We start from the raw sequence: 19,949 nt of genomic DNA, 5'->3' as shown, positions 1-19,949 counted from the left end.
AAACCAGGCTCTCCCTCCACACTCACAATTTATCCACCGTCCCTATCTCCAGTCCCCACTGCATGCATGCCCAAGGAGGCAAAGTGCCGGGATCCTGCCCCTCAGCCCCTAATGCTAATGTGTAGAAGGGAGGGGCAGCAGGGGAGGGGCTGTACTAGACAATCCGCAAAGTCTCTTACACTTCTTACTGTTCCCCCTTTACTTTGGCACTGAGTAGAGTAAGTTGAGTTTGGGAATACAACCTTGAAGAAAAGGAGGCGATGGCCCCAAGCCTATAAAGTGGCAGCACTCGGAGGAGCAGCTGCATAGAGCAGTGGGCCTGCAGTCTGGAAGACCTACTGGGAGTTCAAAATCCTGCCTCAGACACTTAACTAGCTATGTGACCCTGGGCAAGTCACTTAACCTCTTTTTTTACCTCAGTTTCCTCAACTGTAAAATGGGGATAATAATGGTACCTACCTCCCAGGGTTGTTAGAAGGATCAAATGAGTCAATATTTGTAAAAAAAATTTTTTTTGAGGGTGCTTAATAAATGCGTATTTACTGCTTTCCAATCCAGACTATTCCCAAGGGGTTGGGGTTAGGAATAAAGAAAGATTTTCTAGGGGTAGAAGTGGTAGAGAATGACACTTGATAAAATAAACTTGGCCAGTTGTCCCTCACCTGTTTTTCCTTCCTTCTTTACAACCTAAGGAAAAGAAGCATCTATCCTTTTCCAATCTTCACCCAGTTTCCTGCAGCATTCATAGGAAGGAAAGCAGAAAGCAACTTCAGGAGTGTGGTATGGGGCTGTATACAATACAGGCAGAGGATGAATCAACCATCAGTCAGTTCAATCCAATTCATTGTGGCAAAGTAGACTTGGAGTCAGAAATAGCAATTCTATTTACCTCTCTGGACTGGCTTTGTCAACTCTAAATTTTTCTCTCCAGCTCCAAGGCTCTCTGCAGCCCTAACATTCTAGGATTCTATAAACCTCATCTATTTGGTGAGGTAAGCAGGTGTGTAGAAATTACCTCCACCTGAAACCTCTTCCCTGGAAATGCTTTAGCTACTTGGGAAGTCAGGTTCCAAATCTTTGCAGCACCTGCTCTAGCTCCAAAGGTAGATATTATTTCTGCTGAGTGGCATCTTTGAGGTGTGGACCATACAATCTGAACTTTAAAGGCTTTCTGGAAGAGGAAAGGTAATCAGTCAATAAGCATTTATTAAATATCTACTGGGGGCAAGCTAGGTGGCACAGTGGATAGAGCACTAGGCTTGGAATCAGGAAGACCTGAGTTCAAATTCAGCCTCAGACACTCAATAGCTGTGTGACCCTGGGCAAGTCACTTAACCATCATTGCCTCAGTTTCCTCATCTGTAAAATGAGCTGAAGAAGGAAATTGCAAACCACTCCAATATCTTTGCTAAGAAAACTCCATATGGGGTCATGAAGAGTTGGATGCTACTAAACAAAATGACTGAACGACAACAAAATAATATATTACATTTGAAGTAATTTACAATTTGCACAGCACTTTCCCACAAACATAATATTCACGTCCCTTATCTCATCTGATCTTCAAACATGACCTAAAATTCATCACAACCAAACTGGCCTCAGTTTCCTCATCTGTAAATTCCTGGTACACCTCATTAGTACCTCCTGGTTTGAAAGTTTTAATGATTCTATGAAATGACCCTGTGAGGCAGGAAGGGCAAGTATTACAGTCAAATGGAAAGAGTATCAGATTTGGAGTCAGAGGTTCAAGTGCTGGTACTGTGTCTAAGACCTTGGGCAAACTGCTTTAACTTCTCTGTTAAAGTTTCATCCCCTAAATTGAGGGAGTCGAACTGCATCCCTTTGATGGTCTCTTCCATTTCCAAACCAATTGATCTATGACAATGAGTATAATAATTAGACCAATGTTGTAGATGAAAAGTAGAGCACGGGACCTTTCGTCAGGAAAACTTGGATTCAAATCCCGCCACACACTTAGTAGCCGTGTGACCATGGCTGAGTAATTGCATCTCAGTTTCCTCATCTTTAAAATGTAAAATAACAGCACCATGTCCCAGAGAATCAAATGAGATAATATTTTTCAAGTGCTTTCTCTAAGCACTATATGCTAGCTATTATTGTTTTTATGGTGGGCATCGAGGTGATAGAGTGGATAGAGTGGGGAGCCTAGAGTTAGGAAGACTTATCTTCCAGAGTTCAGATCTGGCCTCAGATACTTATTAGGTGTGTGACCCAAGTTACTTAACCCTGTTTACCTCAATTTTCCCATCTGGAAAATCAGCTAGGAAAAAAAAATGGCAGACCACTTCAGTATCTTTGCCAAGAAAAATCCAAATGAGGACACAAAGATTCAGACATGAATGAACAACTTTTTTATTATAAAAGTAGATGTAGAAAGCTAACCTATAGATCTCAAACTCATCATTTCTTTCTTTTCAACCTCCTGAGGAACAGGGAAGCAGAGGAAGAAAACAAACTAGAGCAATGTGATATAGTGAAACTCTTCAACATCTAATTTCCACTCTGGGAGCTAAAGGTACCAGCCAAGGCACTCAGTCACATATAATACTTGGCAAATGAATGAATGAATCCTAATTAACTATCAAGAGATGTTCTCTTTGAATTGAATGCTAGACTGGAAATTAGGAAGATCTGGGTTCAGATCCCATTTCTCACCCTTAAGAGTGTGACATTGGACAAGTCATTTTATTTTTCTTTTCTGGGCTAGGTGGCACACTGGAGAGAGTGTCAGCCCTGAGTCAAGAAGACCCAAGTTCAAATCTGTCCTCACTTCCTAGTTCTGTGACCCTGGACAAGTTACTTAACCTTGTTCACCTCAGTTTTGTCATCTGTAAAATGAACTGGCAAAGGAAGCGGCAAGCCATTCTAGTATCTGCCAAGAAAACCCCAAATGGGGTCTCATTGGAGAGTATGACAAGACTGAAATACTCAATAACAAAAAAATGACAACAACTTTAGCGTCTACTTCACTAGACTACTAGAAGGTACAGAAGAGATGATGATGTATGTAAAATGCTCTCCAGACTTTAAGGCCCTAATTATATAAATGGTATTTATGATTTACTATTTGCCTGCCTGGTTATGGTTCAGTGTGAAGCAGTTAAGTTTTTCATATTTGTTTTGCTTCTTTCCTCTAACGTACTCCTTAGAAGTGAATTAGATAAAAGTGAAACCAAGTGGTTATCAGTGCACAGCTGCTACTTTGGCCTCTTCCAAAAAAAGCAGTTACAACAAAACTTACAGAATTGTTCATACTCTTTGAACCACAATATCCCTATGGGGTTAATTTTCCAAAGTTTTTTTTTCCCCCCAGCAAGAATTCAGGGCAGAAGTATTCTTAATGGTACCAGCACTTTTTTTTTTTTGAGACTGGATCTCCTTATTTCACCCAAGCTGGACATACAGTGGTCAATCACAGGCCCAATCCCATTGCTGATCAGCAGGAAAGCTTTGACCTGTTTCATTTCTTGGACCAGTTTGTCCCTCTTAGGCAGTATGGTGCCCTCCCCCCTCCCGGGAGCTTACTATACAGATGCCAGACTTAGTGGAGACACCTAATAGGCTTTAGCTCTATTACCTAGGCTCAAATGATCCACCACCTTTAGCCTCCCTAATAACAGAGATTACAGGCATGTGCTCAGCTTCACAGCACTATCTGTGATAGCAAAATATTGGAATAAATGATGCACAGCTATCAGAGAATGACTAAACAAATTATAGAGCATGAATATTATCAATTGGAGGCACTGGAAACGTCTAGCTGGGAGAAGACCTGGAAGTGATATGACGGCTATCTTCAAATATTTGAAGGGCTGTCCTACAGAGGGGAGACTAGACTCTGGCCCCAGAGTGCAGAACCAAGAGCAATCCGTGGGAGTTGTAAAGAGGCAAATATAGGCTTGATAAGAAAGAAAGAAAAAAGAAAACTTGCTAATGATCCGATTTGAACCAAAAGTGGAACGAATGGGCTGCCTCAGGAGGTGATGTGCTCCTTGTCTGTGGAGGTTTCCAAAAAGAAGACGACAATTTGTCAGGTATGTCATACTAGGGGTTCCTGTAAAGTATTAGCCTCAACTAGATGGTCAATGAGGATCTTTCCAACTCTCAAATCGTGTGATTCTATGAATATCATGGAAAACTTCTGTGCCTTACAAGATGACAGATATGAAAAATTCAGAGAAATGTAGAAAGACTTGCATGAAGTGATACAAAACGAACAAAAGCAAAACCCAAAGAACAACATATACAATGACTCCAACTACATAAATGAAGACAACTTTAAAAAGCAACAAAACTCAGATCAAATACATCGGACAACACTGCTACCAACTTAATAAAGTTAAACAAAGCACTTCCTTTCTTTTAACAAATGTAAAACTACTAAAATGTAACACTGCATATACAGATCAGTGGCAAACTCTCTTTTAGACTATTTTCCTTAACTATGGGTTGAATTGTGAGTTTGTCAGGAATTGTATTTAGCAATCAAATAAAAACAAAATAAAAACAGCAGCTGCATCATAAGTTTCCTTCCTAGGCTAAGTTCCTAAGAAGACTAGACTTAATGCTGGTCAATAGATGCTTGCAACCCTGGGTATCCAATGGTAACCAACCCAAATGACATATTCCTAACCAGCTAGAAAACCCTGCTCCACAAATATATTGTTGGAAGAGTTTCCATTGCAAAGAGCCAAGATCCACAAGCAACCTTGGGGATCATCTCTAGCTCTGGCCACCCTTCCTCCCACAGTCTTCCATTTTGGGCCACTAAGCTTGGGTCAATGGGCATACACTAAGGGAGGATCAAAATGGTAAAGTGCATATAGCAGTGAGAAGCAAAAGACCCTCAGAGAAGCCTCAATCTAACAGCCATTGTATCATAGCTACAATCAATTCCAAAGCCTCCCATTCCAGGCATTCACATTAGGGATTTGGGTGGGGTGGGTGTAGCAAGATGAGATTTAATCCAAGAGGTTCAGAAATGAAATAAACTGGCTCATAGGAAAAGAGAACACTTCTCTAAATAGGGACCGGATGTGTGATTTCAATGGTGCAGGGAATTCCCTGGTGAGGAAACTTCTCGTACCAAGTGAACACCTTCTCTGCAGCTTAGTTTGGGACAAGAGCACTGCCTAAAAACTGAAAAGTTAAATGATTTGCCTAGGATCAAGCATCCAGTTTGTAATACAGCAGGACTTGAGCCCAGGTCTTCCTAGCTTCCCAGATCTCCATCTACTATGTCATGTTCCTTCTATAGGCAGAGAAAAACATTTCTTGAAGGGGTTATTCAGAATTCAATTTTTTTTTAGGCAATTGGGGTTAAGTGACTTGCCCAGGGTCACACAGCTAGTAAGTGTCAAGTGTTTGATCTGAGGCCTGATTTGAACTCAGGTCCTCCTGACTTCAGGGCTAGTGCTCTATCCACTGTGCCACCTAGCTGCCCCCAGAATTCAATTATTTAACAAGCAGTTAATGTACAGAAGAGAAAGTAAAACCAAGAGATTATATGCCCCACATATGTACATGTGTCTTTATGTATATATAATATATATAATATACATATATACAATAATGATAAAGAGACAGCACTAAAAAGAAGCTAAACTCAGATTAGCTGCAACAATATCTGTTCCCAAGAATGGAATCAATCAATCAACAAGCTTTTATTAGACTCCTATTTTGTGATCGTGTTCCTCATACAGAGAAAACAAATGTAAATATCTCCTTTCCATAAAGAAGTGGTAGAACTATGGGACCTTAGAATTCATCAAATTCAACCTCATTTTACATGTGAAAAAATGGAGACCCACATGGATTAAATGACTTGCCCATAATCATACAGCTATGTCATTTTTCAGTGGTTTCCAGCTCTTTGTGTCCCCATTTGGGGTCTTCTTGGCAGAGATACTAAAACGGTTTGCCATTTCCTTCTCCAGTTCATTCTACAGGTGAGGAAACTGAGGCCAACAGGGGTAAGAGACTTGCCCAAGCTGATACAGTTAGCAAGTGTCTGAAGCCAGAGGTCTGAGGCCAGGTTAAGTGACTACTTAACCTCAATTGCCTCCCCCACACCCTCCCCCCCAAAAAAGTTGGGAAAAAAAAGATTAAAATTAAGGCTATAATACAAATACAACGGTCGTGATCATGCAAAGTAGAACGTGACAAATGCTACAGATGTGGTACAAAGTACTACAGGAGTTCAGATGATAGAAATTTTAAAAAGACCTCATCATCAGAAGAGACTCCATGGAAGAGGTACTGTTTGATCTGGATTCTGAAGGAGGGGTAGCATTTCAACAGAAAAATTCATGGAATTCATATGTAGCCAGAGTATTCAGGCATGTTCTAGGAAGGTCTAGTAAGCCCCTCCTTTCCCTGTTGTTATTTCTTGGACTAAGCGTAAATTCTTCATTTTTCCAGTAATGAAGCCTTTGTTCTGGGCATGAACTCAAGTTATTATAGAATCATAAATCTAAGCGTTGGAAGGGACCTACCTATACCTGAAAGAAACTTCAACAAAAACATGGCAAGTGGTCACCCAGTCTCTGCTTAGAAACTTCCAGGGAGGAGGGACCCACCATGTCTCAAGGCAGATCATTCCACTTTTAGACATCTCTAACTGTTCAGAAATTTTTTTCCTGAGCTCAATCTATCCTAAGTTTGCCTCTCTGTAATTTCCACCTATTGTTTCTGGTGCTGTTCTTCTGGGCCAAACAAAATAAGTCCAACCCCATTTCCACATCAAAGCCCTTCCAATACTTGAACACAGCTATCTTGTTCCTCCTGAATGCCCTCTTCTCTTGATTAAATATACCCAGTTTCTTCAATTTATCTTCTTATGAAAAGAACTCAAGTTCCTGAACATGAACCCATCTTAGGTGTTCTCTTTTAGACACTCTCTGGCTCACCAATTTCCTAAACAGTGGTGGTATGCAGAACTGAACCCAATATTCAAGATATGGCCCAAGTAGAGCAAAATATACCCCCCTTATTCCTGGAAACCGTGGATCTTCTAGTGCAACCCAAGGTCAACAACTTTTCTGGTTACCACATCAAACCATTGATTTCATATGAAGCCTTCGGCCAACTAAAAATCCATTCTCTTTTTCACATAAACTGCCACCTAACCCCGAATCTTGTCTGTCTGGAGCTGATTTGTTGAACACTAGTATAAGACTTTACATATATCCCTACTGAAATTCATCTTATTAGATTCAGCCTAGCCTATTAAGATCTTTCTGGATCTTTATTCTGTTATCCCAGTGTATGAAGCTATTCCTTCAAATGTAATGAACATGCATTTTATGTCTTTGTTAAAGTCATTAAACCTCACAGAGATAAACACAAGTTCCTGGAATACCCCACAGAAGACTTCTTGCCATATTGACATGAAAGTGGTGGTGATATGTTGTTGTTGTTTTTTAATAGTTGTTGCCCAGTGATCTGTTTTTTTCTTTCTTTCTTTCTTTCTTTCTTTCTTTCTTTCTTTCTTTCTTTCTTTCTTTCTTTCTTTCTTTCTTTCTTTCTTTCTTTGATAGTCAGTGGGGTTAAGTGACTTGCCCAGGGTCACACGGCTGTAAGTGTCAAGTATCTGAGGCCAGATTTGAACTCACATCCTCCTGACTCCAAGGCCAGAGCTCTATCCACTGTGCCACCTAGCTGCCCCAGTGATCTATTAATAAGGAAGGAAATAAGCATTTATTAAGCACTTACTATGTGTGCCAGGTGCTTTACAAATATCATCTCATTTGCTCTTCACAACACCCTGAGTGGTAGATGCTATTATTATCCCCATTTTACAGATAAGAAAACTTAGACAGACAAAAACCAATTGACTTGCCAGGGTCACACACCTAGAAAGTATCTGAAGCAGGATTTGAACTTTGGTCTTCCTGACTCTAGGGTCAGCTCTCTAGCCACTACTCTTTGAGTGTAGCCATGTAACCAAGTCCTAAATGCACCTAATTGTATTACTTTATAGTACATATCTCCCCATCTTTTTTCATAAAAATAGAATGAGATACTCACTAAAATCTAGGTGAACTATATTTACAGCATTCCCCTCATTTACCAGTTAAGTAACCCTGACAAAAAAGGAAATAAGGTTATTCTGATATGACCCAGTCTTGATGAAGGTTTCCAATGTTATTGATAGTGGCTTAGTAATCTCATTCTCAATTTCTTTCTGTATTCCAGAATGAAATTCATCTGGGTCAGGTAATGTGAAGTCATCAAAGACAACTAGGTATTCTCTTATTACCTCTTTATCTGTCTTGGGGATCAACTTTCTGTCAGTCATTTTTGCTTTCTCATTTCCAGTCCAAAAGTCATCCTCTTGGCCAAGAAAATTAAAGCAAAGCAAGCTTTAAGCCACTTTTCCTTCTCACCACTGTCAGTGGTCGTCATTCCATCTATCCCAAACCACAGTCCTATCCCTTCTTTGAGCCTCTCTTTTCTTCCAATATGACAAAAACAAATCATTTTACTTTCTTTAGCTTCCTTTCCTCAGTTCCGAACTTTAGCTTTCCTGACATATTTTTTATAGGATCGTACCTTTGTTATATTGCACATATTCATATTTATTGCCTGTCCTTGCTTCCATCTGCTATATGTTTTTAGATATGTGTTCAGGTCCCCGTGCATATATTAGTCTTTTCAGCCAATTCCCATTTTTCTAACCCATTGACATTATTTCCCTTTGTAGATATTTTTTAAATTATCAAGTATTTTTTTCTCCCTCCTATTTTCCCACCCACTTAAAAAAAAAAAAGAACAAGAAAGAGAGCAAGAAATACAGAACCTTTTTTCAGATAAGCATAGTCAAGAAAAACTAATTCCCACTCTGGCCATGTTCAAAAATGTGTTTCTGATTCTACATACTAGACCATCACCTCTCTATTGTGAAATGGGCAGAGCTTTTTTTTTTTTTAATCATCAGTCCTCTGGAATCATAGATGATCCCTGCACTGATAAGAGTTCATCAGAATCATTCATTTTTGTAGTACTGATGGTAGAATATAAATTTTTCTTCTGATTCTATTCACTTCACTCTTCACCAGTTCATACAAGTCTTCCTAGCTATAAACCATTAATTTCTTACAGGAAAACAGCATTGTATTACATCCACATATTTTGATTTGTTCAGTCATTCCCTTTGTATCTTCAGAATTTCATCCTTTGGGATTTCACATCTCTACTGGGTTTATTTCCTTGGAAGAATTTTAGCCCATAGGATCCTACCTATTCTTCCTATAAACCTTTTGAAATTGGCTTTCCCAAAGTCTAGGGGGCATGTAAAATTGCAGTTTTCTTGTCCTCTATCACACACTCTAGGAGAGGTAGTCCCTTTCCCCTAGCATTCCTAGATTAGGTTCTATGCCTGAGGCAGTCTTTAGATAAATCAGATTTACACAGATGTAGAGTAGCTGCCCCATCCCCAGACTTGTTCCCTACAAAGACGTTGGCACATTCTTACGGTTCTTTGGTTCCTTCACATGCAATGGAATTGCTGACCAATTATGGTTAAAAAAAAATCAAGGGGGAGATAGAAAGACAAACAGAAAGACCTAGAGAGAAGCCAGCACATCCATTTGGCCTCACTAGGAGAGAAGTAGCTGACAGATAGAGAAGGAGTTGGAGGGACCGCCCAACCTTACTCAGACTTGGGGAAAACGTACATAGACAGCTGTCAAAAGGAATACGAATCAACACAAGAGGGGAGCCATGGCATGCATGAAGGTTCTACCTGGATTTCTCTCTTTACTATTACTTTGAATTGTGGACTATATAGGGCCTAAGGGGAAATGGAACTTTCTAGAAGGAATGACTATGTAGGTCCCTAAGGAAGGCAGAGCTCACCAAGAGGAGAGTTTCTTGGCTTCCTAGCAATCCTGCATGGATGACCTCACCCCTAAGTGGTACTATCTGTCAACAGTGTAGATCCCTAAAGATCAGAAGTAGAAGCCGACCAAAGGAGAGAGTTATCTTAATGACTGAAAGGCTCAGATGAGTCTTTTGTGTTTTCTATTGGATTAAAAAAAAACAACTATCCTATACTTAATACTTTGTTGGACCAAATACTTGCATAGAAGCTGAGGGCCCTTCTAGGGAAATCAGTCAAATTCTGATGCTCCCAGGAAAAAAACCTGGGTGGGTGGGAGCATGATATAAAAATTATTGAAAAATGTCAAGGTCAGCCTAGGTCACTGGTTCTATGAATCAGTTGAAATATAAGTTTCTATAGAATGTCAAAGCTGGAAAGCAACTTATAGATGATATTTAGTTCAACCTTTCATTTTACAGATAAGGAACCTGCATCTCAAAGTGGCAAAAGTACCTGCCCAAGGTATTACAGAACCAGGCCTTGAATTCAAGAATACTGCCGACTCCTACGCTACTGGTTTTTTTTCCCCCTCCACCACATCAATGGGACAGAAAGAAAGGGTCAAGAGTTAAATGGAAGCTTCTTTCCCTACCCTTTGCCCTTGACTTAGGGAAAGTCCCAGAAATCAAGTTTGGGGCAGGCTGACATTGGAGAGCTACTGACGCCTAAGATGAAAGTTTGTTTCTGGAATGGGCATTTCAGCAGCTTTTACAGTCAAATAAGGTCAAATCAATGAGCATTTATTAAGCACCTATTGTGTACCAAGCACTGTGTTAAGTTAAAAGAATACAAAAAAGACAAAAGCAACCCCTGCCCACAAGGAGCTTACAGCCCAATTGTGGATCCCACAAATAACTGCATACAAACAAGATTTATACAGGATGAACTGGAGATAATCTCAGAGGGAAGGCATTAAGGCGGACCATAAAAGCCTTCTCGAAGAGGGCAAGATTTTAGTTAAGACTAGAAAGAAAAGGAAAGCTCTGTGTGCATCCACATAGGTGTGTCTGTGTACATATATGTGTATACATCTATATCGACATATGTCTATAGATACCCATATATATACACACATACATATGTGTATACATATACACACATACATACACACACACATACATACATAGAGACAGATAGATAGATAATAGGATTTAAGAACTGAAACCTTAGCATCCATCAAGTCCAACCCCATACTTTATAAAGGAGAAAACTGAGGTTCAGAGTGGCCTAGGGACTTTACTTAAGGTCCCGCGTATGGTAAGTGGGAAGCTGTCAGAATTCAAACCCAGATCCAGATCCAGCATTGTCTCTACCACAATACAACACAATCAGAATCCACTAACCTTACTATGTATATTAATACACAACTTACTATACCCAGTAGTATACAACTATTCTTACTGCAGTGGAGAGAATTCTAGAGCACAAGCTATGTATAGTTGTGGGACGGCTCCCTGAACACAAATGCAATTCCCTGTTATTCAGTTAACCAGGCACCGGTTTAAAGCATCAAACGACTCCTTAATATGGTCACTGCTGTCATTCTTTGCAATCTGAAGACTGTTCCACTAAAACCAAAACCTGAGTTTGTTGTCTTCTGTGCTAATCTACCTCAGGAGTGAGCTTAGTCTCTCAAAGGTCTTTTCTGAGTAGTATTTTTTCCCAAGGGCAACTAGGTGGGGCTATGGATATAGCAACTGGAATCAAGCAGACCTTGAGTTCAAATCCAGCCTCAGATACTTACTAGCTGTGTGACCCTGGGCAAGTCACTTCATCCTGTTTGCCTCAGTTTCCTCATCTGTAAAATGAGCTGGAGAAGGAAATGGCAAACCACTCCAGTATATTTACCAAGAAAACTCCAAATGGGGTCACAAAGAGTCAGATGTGACTGAAAAAAAAAAGACTGAAATCTTTTCCTAATGGGACCCTAGGTCCCCCTACTCCTCACACTACCTCCCTTGTTGCCAGATTAGAATTTTTCATCATTTTAAGCATCTCTGATTTTGTTAGTGGGGAACTCCTTCCACCAACACATCACAAATTCTCTAAGAATCAACAGATGGTTAAATACAATAGAATGTAAGCTCTAAGAGGTCAGGAACTGTTTTGCTTTTGTCTTTGTAATTCCCTGTACAATGATAGTCACTTAATTACACATAGCAGTCACTGCTGTCTTTGAGAGTTGCTGTGTCCAAAAAACTTACCCCACAGCTAACCTGGTCATGATCCTCTCTGAATTTAGCAAGGTTGGTAGGCAGATGACAGATGGATAGGCCTTCAGCAGGCCCATACTCAGATGACTTCCATTTGGTAGGACTTGGAAAAGTTTGCACTCCTTTGGCCTTTAAGAACTTATGGTCACCTCTATGCCACAAGGAGGCATGAGAGTGGGACTTCAGTAGAGAACAAGGCTGTGTTGCTGATACCCACCTGACCACCAACCCATCTAGAATGTCAAATGCACTCTGCCCTCTAGGAAGATCTTTTTAGCCATTATTCAGTTTCCCATCTGGATCAGCTCATTCTGAGTTTCATTCCTCCCACTGCTTATGTTTCCTTTCCAGCTCCTCTCTTAAATCCACATGTCCATTCTAGAGTTCCAGTTCTGTCATTGCTCAGAATCACTAGATCACTTAATAACTTAGACCTACCCATTATGATGTCATATTCTTTTTATAGGAAGTCAGGTAGCTGAAATACACGTTAGTGGGTAAAAGACAGCCTGATCTTGTTCTGGGAAGTCCCTGCAATTTGTTCTCACAACATTTAAAATATTTAAGGCCCCTTCCTGGCTCTACTAGTAACTAGCTGTGTGACCTTGGACAAATACTTCCCTCAGCCTCAGTTCTGTCATCTGTAAAATGAGGGGATTAGACTATATGATCTCCAAAGTCCCTTCCAGTTCTACATCCTGTGAAAGTTTGGGAACATTTACATAGAAAGTATAGGATCACAGATTTAGAACTAGAAAGAACTTTAAGGTCATCTGGTCTTACCTTCTCATTTTACAAATGAGGAAAATGGGTCCTTGGGCAAATGATTTGCCCAAGATCACACATATAGTAAGTGGGAGAGTCAGGATCTGAACCCAGGTCCTAACCCTTTTTCCTTTAAACCATGATATATATATATATATATATTTATATAAAAGTGCTCTATAAACCATAAATTAGCTGTGTGACCCTGGGCAAGTCACTTAACCCCAACTGCCTAAAAAAACAAACAAACCATAAATCACTTTACAAGCATAAGGCATTATTATCACTTTGCTATTTCAAAAGAACTACAATTTCTTTCTTTTCTCTTTTTTTTTTGATGAAGCAATGGGGTTAAGTGACTTGCCCAGGGTCACACAGCTAGTAAGTGTCAAGTGTGTGAGGTCGCATTTGAACTCAGGTCCTCCTGACTCCAGGGCCGGTACTTTATCCACTGCACCACCTAGTTGCCCCTGGATCTGGACTTTTAGAAAGTTATCCTAACCACAATCCTACATGGAATTCCATACTGTTAAGGAGAGACTATTTAATTGGATGGGAAATTATGGGAAGGGTAGTTAATATAAACAGACTTTTGTTCCCAGAGTTAAGGGGAATCTTGTTCACATCCACTCTTCCCTCATTCATTCATATAATAGGGATATTATGTTATCCTGAACACCAAATTTGTAAAAATGTTAAAGTGTTATTATCCAAAGGTATGAAATGCATTTGGCTTTCAACTCACTGTGTCAGCAAGTTTCTTCCCCACATGTTTTGTTTTGGTCAAGGCCTGCTGTGGTTTTCATGCATGTAAAAAATATCTCCTCCACCCATGCAAATCTGCAACTTCTCTGAAATTTACAGTCTTAGAGAGCGGCCTGAGGCCAGTGAGAGGTTAAGTGACTTCCACCCTCATCTAACTAGCTTGTGTCAGACGGCACTTGAACCCAGCCAGGGCTTCCTGATTCAGAGGCTCACACTCTTTCCACTATGATACACTGACTCTCTTCACGTATCCAGGAATGGTTTTTCACTTGCAATTTTCTTACCAGTTAAAAAGAAATTTTTTAAAATGTAGCCAATCAGAAATAAACTAGAGATACATTATTTTATTTTAAAAGATACAAGGTTCAAGAGTTTGAACAACCTTACAGATCATTTTAGAATACTACTGAATGAAAGAGAATGGAATAAAACTGAAATACTTTTAAATACACTGAATTTTATTTTATTTCAGAGCTTCTGGTTACCCCCAGAATCACAAAGAGGTCCTGGGGTAGGACTTCACTGTTGTTGTTCAGTTGTATGTGACTCTTGTGAACCCATTTGGGGTTTTCTTGTCAAAGATCCTGGAATGATTTGCCATTTCCCTCTCCAGTTAATTTTACAGATGAGGAAACTGGAGCAAACAGGGTTAAGTGACTTGCCCAGGGTCACACAGCTAAGTAAATATCTGAGGTCAAATTTGAACTCAGCTCCTCCTGACTCTAGGCCTGGTACTCTATCCACCATGTCATCTAGCTGCCCTTCACTACAGGATTATTATTGCCCTTATAGTCCTTATTATCATTGTTACTTTATCACAGATACCTGACAGACACCCTCAAATATACTCTCATGCTTTGATCATTGGCTTTTTGTCACATCTTTTGACACATCCTGGACCCTTCTGAGCCCTTCCAAGTGCTAATTCCTGTCCTCTCCCCCACTCCCATCAGAATTCCATCAGGACTTGGGGGTTTTACAGACAAATGCTGGAAGCTTCTGCCCAGGGGGCCCTCTGCTGTCACTCTGGGTAATACTATCTGGATGAGCTTGTTGGGGTTTTGAGGGGAGAAAGGAAGCAGCCAGACCATGTTACCCAGAGCAACTGTCACTGACACCAGTCAAGGAGGATCAGCTAGCAGGCCTTGGGCATACTTAGACAAAATGACTGTTCACCATGACAGTTTCCAGCAGGGCAGATGCTCACAGATGTGCCAATCAATCAATGCAGAAGCATTTATTAAGTACTTGCTAAGTGCCAGGCTAAGCAATGGGTATCTAAAGATTGTAAAACAGTCCTTATCCTCAAGAAGCTTATCTATAAACCGGGGAGACCACAGATACATATATTAGGGACATAAAAATACAAATAAAATCAAAACTATGCACACATAAGCATACATATGTATACATATATATACATCCATGTATGAATATGGGGAGAGAGAGAGAGAGAGAGAGAGAGAGAGAGAGAGAGAGAGAGAGAGAGAGAGAGAGAGAGAGAGAGATGGCACAAGCAGCTGGTGGGAAACCAAGGATTCCAAAAAGCTGAGATGAAGAATGGCAGCATTCTATGCATGGCAGACAGCCTATGCAGAGGCACAGAGATGGAACACTCTGTGTAAGGAATAGAAAGGACATACGTATACCTAGACTGAAGAGTGCTTAGGGAGGAGTAATATGTAAGAACACTAGAATGGCAATGTCAACATATTTTGGAGATACCCTGTTTTCCAGAGCTAAGGCTCAGCAAGCAGGCTGTGTCCTGAGGTTGGCATAACAATAATCCTTTGCGCTCAGAATGATATCACTCTCTGGCAAAGTGTATTGCTTGGACCAGCACCAGATATTCACTGAGGGATTTAGCTCCCCTATTTGCCAGGGTCATCCATCACAGATTCACAATCCCTGTTCCTTGTCAAATGACAGGTACCGTACTCCTGTTTCTGTAACAGAGCTCTGCCTCTGTACCTGGCAGGGTGGTCACGACCCCTAAGACTTCAGACAATAGCTTGACTTGAGACAATACTTGAGACTCTTCCCACGGGATCCAAGAATGCCTGTATTGTCCCAAGAAATGCCAACCATGAGACTGTCTCAAGACCTAAGAATGATCACGTTGTGGGCCAACCCCTTTCATGTATATAACTGGCCCCAACATCAATAGCATTAAGTCCTCCTTCTTAGGAGAGGAGGCTTCTGTATACATACATCACTTTCCTCACTCCAAAATTAATTAAATTTCTGTTTGTGTCCTGACTCTCCTGTCTCTAGCCTGCTCTGTTTGTTGATTGTGGCCACACACAGATTAGAGGTTGGTTCTGGTCCGGCTGACAGTAGGAAGGGACCAGGTGATGAAGGGCTTCAAATGCCTGAAAGAGGAGATTATATTTGATCCTAGAACTAATTAGGAACCATTGAAGTTTGTTGAGTGGAGTGGAGTGGAGTGGAGTGGAGAGGTGGGGTTGTGTGTAGAAGAAAGGCTTGGTGAAGTCACACATGCTTTGGGAAAATCACTTTGGGTGTCATGGAAGATAGAAAGGAGTGGTAAGAGGCTCGAGGCAGGGATATCCAAAAGGAGGCTGTTATAATAGACTAGGAGAGAAGTGATGAGAGCCTGTGTGTGTAGAGAGATGGAACCCTATGCATGAGATATTATAGAGAGATATTTGGCAGCTGATTCAATATATAGGATGAGTGACCTACACAAGAGATGTTGTGGAGGTAGAGGTGGCAACTGATTGGATATGGAGTGAGTGAGATTGATGAGGTAAGGGTGTCACCAAGGTTGTAAACCAAAGAGACTGGAAAGATGATGATGCCTTCAGCAGTAATAAAAAAAATTCAGAAGAGATATTTTTTTGGGGGGGTGGTAATGAGTGAACAACCACAATTCTAGAAGATTGATGATGAATCATACTACCTACCTCCTGTGAGAGAGGTGATAAACTCAAAATGCAGAATAAAATATACATTTTTGTACATGGTAAATGTAGAAATTTATTTTACTTGAGTATGAATTTGTTACAATAGTTCTCTGTGTGTGTATGTGTGTGTGATTCTTTTTGGGGGCAAAGTGACAGGATGAGTGGGTCATGAAAGCATTTTTACAAATTCACTGAAGATAACAGAAGGCCAGAAAGAACAGGCAAGAAGAGTAGCTTTGGAAGTTACATGTTAAATTTTTATATATTTTAAAAGAAAAACAAGCTGCATATAGCTGAAATTTGCAGTTTTATATACATTCTTTTTTTCTATTCTACTATATTTATGGAACCGCTTATTTCATTTGATGTTTGTTTAGTTCAGAGTGAAAAAAAATCTTTTAAAGATGTAAAAAAAAAGAAAACAAAAGGAGTTTTGTTTTGGGTATGTTGAGTTTGATATCTCTACAAAACATCTAGTTTGAAAAGTCCAATGGACAGTTCATGACAAAAGAGCAGGTCAAAGGAAAAAGACTAGGGTCGGATATCAAGATAGGGAATATAGAGATATGCATATAGACATAAAGAATCATCTGCACAGAGATGATAACTGAACTCATGAGAGTTAATGGAGTCACCAAGAGACAGAGTACAGAGGGAAAAGAGAAGGCCTAGGACAGAGTTTTGGAGGATGATGGCCCAGCGAAGGAGACTGAGAAGGAGTAATCAGACAAGAAGAAGGATAACTAAGAACCATCTCACGAAATCAGAGAGGAGAAAGTAACCAGGAAGAGATACTCTTGGTGGACAACCGTGACAAATGCTGCAAAGAAGCAAAAAAGGATGTGAGAAGAGGTCATTAGATTTGTCAATTATGTGATTATTTATAAATCTGGAGAAAGCAGCTTCCATGGAGTAATGAAATTGGAAGCCAGGTTGCAGAGGGCTTAGAAGACTTTGAGAGGTAAGTGGGGAAAACATGGAGACACCCAATATAGATAAGACTTTTCAGGGACTTTGGCTAAAAGTGAGAGCAGAAATAGAATGTTGGCAAAATTGTTATGGCATATCGACTTATCGTGCCCAAACCCCCAAAAAATAAGAAACAAAAACAAAAAAGGCAATAGAAATATTCTCCCATGAGAATAATTCCCCAAAACTCCTAATAGAATAATTCTCCCAATGCTCTCTACTGCTCTTCTCTGGAGTTTCTTCTGACTCTATGCATTTGATGTCACAAGGCCTAAGACTTACAGCATAGACTACAAAATGGGTAAGATGAGCAAAGGTAGGTGGAGAAGTATGGAGACTGCTGGACTGAAAAATCAGAAGATCTGAGTTTCAATTCTGCTTCAGACATTTACAAGTAAAATGGGGATGATCCTGGGAGCCTCTGCTCAATCTGATCAGTCTGCCAATCAATGTGATGTCATTACAGGGCAAGAACTTTTGTTGGACGGGCACCTGTCATGAAAGTAAATATATACTTGCATCTTGCTGAAAGGCCATAGCAACTAAGTCCCCAATAACTCGGGCTCCTTCCAAGCTGATGGGGAGGATGGATTCTTTTTTTTTAAAAAAGCTTTCTCTCTTGGACTTCTAGGCTAGAGTGCCCCAAGTGAGAGGGAGGGAAGGGACTTTTCCCTCCCCATACCAAGAGCAGAAACTGATGATTAGCGGGAGAAGCTAGTGAGTTGCTTGTGTTTTCTCGGAGGGCCTGAGAAGGGTATCAATGGGCCTTGAGTTCCTGACTGGCTTCTGTCTCTTTTTCCTTTTCTGAGCACACCAGGAACTAGTCCTGAGAAAGAACTTTCCATGTAGAGTTAAAAGTTAAGGAAAGGACTTTCCACGTAGAGTTTAAAGGAGAGCAAGAGTTTCTGACCTCAAAAGTCAGGCACTGAACCTCCTAGAAGATTTACTCAACAGGAAGAGAATTCTCAACAGAGAATTGCCCTGCTATGCCATGACAAGACATCTGGACCTTGTAAACCTTGCTATTGCCATAAATTGCTCAGATGGTAGAGGTCCAAGGAGAATGGGAAGTATTTGTTCAGCAATCTCTCAAAGTATCTTTACCTTCCAGAGGGTAGTCTAATGAGCTAGTGAGTGCTTTATGTTTCTATATTTGTTCACGGGTTCCTGTGAGTCCATTTTTCCTTATGCATTTTCTAGGTAGAAGACAGAGATAAAAGCTGTCTCATACTAGATATCCATATCATATACTGAATGCTTATGCAGAAGCTGGGTACCCTTTTACCCATTTGAGGGGGGGGACCTAAATATGAGTCACATCTAAGGTTTATTCAGGAAAATTTTCCAGAGTAGAACTCTGGGCTGGGGGCATGAGCCAAAGTGAGAAAATGACCGATCATTGGAGAGATTAACTCCCAGGATCAGAAATGGGTTTGTATGAGCTCATTGTCCTTAGGAGGAGGGGGAGCCGTTATTATCAACACATAATTATAACAAAATCTGCATTCTTTCTGTGTGCTGGAATCTGCTTGCACTGAATGTTGTTTTAATAAGCAGATCATTGACTCAGCCTTAGAATTCTACAGAGGTTGCTGCAATGCTATTTGTTATAACAGGATTTAACCTGTACATTCCAAGGAAAATCCCAGGGGCTCTCTAGGTCCTGTGCTATCATTCCAGATGAAATCACTATTTCCATTTCCATTTCCTACACCTTCACCTCCCACATTAAACCTGCCAGTCCATACAAATGAATGATCGTTATTCAATCAGACAAACCACATCAGAGGCAAATTCTTAAATGGAAAGGAAGCCTTCATGCTTCTCTAACATCATGCACTGTGACAGCCTCCTTCTGGCTTGGGGCAGCCATAGGGAAGTATATAGTACTGGGCTGCCCTCTCCTAGGATTCCAAAGACAGCACAATAGAATTGCTGAAGGTGGTTAGGAGAGAATAAACTACTGAGCAAAAACCAAAGCATCAAATTTGTAGTCCTAAGCCTGGGACAAGCTCAAAGACAAGAGGATGAGATGTGACCAAGGACCTTGCTTGCTAAATTCTTAAAAGAAGTGGGGATGACACAGGATTAGAGATCTAGAGATGTAATAGACCTCAGAAGCCTCCTAGTGCAATACCTTATGTTAGGAAGGAAGGAAGGAAGGAAGGAAGGAAGGGAGGGAGGATAGAAGGAAGAAAGGAAAGGGAAGAAAGTAGGGAGGGAGGGAGGGAAGGAAGGAGGAAAGAAGGAAGAGAGGGAAAGGAAGAAGAAAGGAAGGAAGGGAAGGAGGGGAAAAAGGAAGGGAGGAAGGAATAGAAAGGAGGGAGGAAGGAATAGAAAGGAGGGAGGGGAGGGAGGAGAGAAAGGGAGGAAGAGAAGTAGAGAAGGAAGGGAAGGGAGGAG

At 40.6% G+C, this 19,949-nt stretch overlaps 2 protein-coding genes across 4 annotated transcripts in view; one reads left to right on the top strand and one right to left on the bottom strand.

Annotated features, from left to right (window-relative positions):
* The window catches only part of MIDEAS (mitotic deacetylase associated SANT domain protein), an 84,923-nt gene extending 72,615 nt beyond the window's left edge, over positions 1-12,308 (bottom strand). The window contains 1 exon segment of the mRNA XM_078151481.1: positions 12,112-12,308. The gene's annotated coding sequence lies outside the window, so the exon portion shown is untranslated.
* LOC110208345 (prostaglandin reductase 2-like) overlaps positions 1-19,949 on the top strand; it is a 544,334-nt gene that overhangs the window by 218,017 nt on the left and 306,368 nt on the right. The window lies entirely within an intron of this gene.

Source organism: Phascolarctos cinereus, unplaced genomic scaffold, assembly GCF_003287225.1.
Source record: "Phascolarctos cinereus isolate Bilbo 61053 unplaced genomic scaffold, phaCin_HiC Scaffold_3;HRSCAF=262, whole genome shotgun sequence".
NCBI classification, from domain to species: domain Eukaryota; kingdom Metazoa; phylum Chordata; class Mammalia; order Diprotodontia; family Phascolarctidae; genus Phascolarctos; species Phascolarctos cinereus.
Note: the sequence above shows the minus strand (reverse complement) of the source record. Positions and strands in the feature narration are given on the sequence as shown.